The following is a 1,917-nucleotide window of genomic DNA, read 5'->3' on the forward strand; positions in this document are numbered from 1 at the left end:
TTAACAGACTAATTATATAAGAAAGTGTTTACAACTTTGGCCTAGAAATGTTCCAAAATGTGAAGTCTTTAGCCCTGACCAACTGACCCATGCCAATAGGAACAGTTCATATATTGAATGGGTGGTATTTCTTTTGAAGTAAAATTGCATTTTAATATTAAGTGTTTTTATTGCTTTAAAACGTAACACTCAATTCTACAATCTATGTTCTTGAACATTTTCAAAGAATGGTTAATTTATATTGACACAATTTTTCATAATAACTCTAAAAAATCATTTGTGTATAAGCGACCTACCCTATTATATTTCAATAGGAAAGTTTATTTCTGGCGGGATGATTTTGGCTCCATTTTATTGCTCTCACAGTCATTCTTTTGGCTATCATCACATTGAATATGGATGAAAGCAGTTTGATCTGTCCATTTTATTAAACGAGGAGCAAAAATTAACCATTAAAGCATTATTCAATCACAATAATTGGGATTTTGTTAAAATTTACAAATAAATGGATGTGAATGAATAGTCAAAACAACAGGATGTGTTACATAATAATTTAGAATATAAACATCAGCTGAGAATACATTGCCTTCGACATCAGTGGGAGCATTTTAAAAAATAATATTATAATATTCAGAAAAATGAGAAACTGATGAAAATGATGTTTACGATGGAACATGTACAGAGTGTTTAAGTTCACTATGTGTGACAACACATGAACAGGCATGGCTCGGTGTAGAGTCAACACATGAACAAAATAGAACAGTTTGCATGCAGAGTGAGATATAAAAAGTTCTGGTCAATGTTAGAGCACAGTAATGCATGAAACAATCAGAAGTATTTAAAACAGAAAGCTAGACTTGTGTAAGGGACAATGTTGATTTGACAGTATTCAGAATGCGAAGAGAAATAATGCCAAAATGTGTACTTGAATTGGTCAGATCAAAATACCTAAATACAGCTGGCATTACCATAATGATATCACTGTGTTATATTCACCGGAATTTTATTGTCCCTGTTGTGTGAAAAAAAGCAGCTGAACTCAGTAAGTTTATATGCATGCCATTTACATTATTGACAATCTGATTCTAGATTGACCTGTATAACATGTGCTCATGTTTACAAACAGAAGATCACATGATCAAGCCAGTTTGTTAGCTCCTCCTACAATATTCAAATTTTGAAATTGAAGATATGCATTTCTTATTATCAAGACCATTTTTTAACATAAAACTATTATATATGTATACATATTGATGGACACGCTTTCAAACTACTTGCCTAAATTTTTATGGGTTGAAATTATTTGATTAAAGGTTTAAATTTTGAAAAATGCTTCCCTGATATGAAATGCTTTCAAATAACAGGGGAAAACACCCACACGCCATTACCTCCCTTTTATACCCCAGTTGGGTCTTTAAGGTAGGTGCACAGGTCTGGTGAGCAATGCGTCTTTATACGATGGTCACTTCTGTCAAATAACTTTAAAATCTGACATTTTAAGACCAAGATATTAACCTGATATAAACTATTTTCAATAGGCTTATATGGCAAAACATACGAAGTTTATAAGGTTACTGTGACCTTGACCTTTAAGGTACGGACAGGTCTAGCGAGGAATATCCTTCTGCGATTGTGGTCACTTCTGCCATTTTTTATTCAAGAGTAAATGAGGAATATATGGCTGGGAGAAAAAGCAGGACAGACATCGGATTTAAACCAAGTTCAGACTTCATAAAAACAGGACAGACCAACTGATGCACGCGATGAATCACATGATACCTACATAGCCCCGACATCCCTTTGTGGAGCGAGGGTATAATAAGTATCATTTAATATTTCCATTGGTGGTGAAATAGGCTACTTAACCCTTTTTTGTTAAACTAATCCAAACTACACACTATTGAAAACAAGTAAAGA

This window comes from Mya arenaria, chromosome 13 (genome assembly GCF_026914265.1).
Source record: "Mya arenaria isolate MELC-2E11 chromosome 13, ASM2691426v1".
Classification (NCBI taxonomy): Eukaryota; Metazoa; Mollusca; class Bivalvia; order Myida; family Myidae; genus Mya; species Mya arenaria.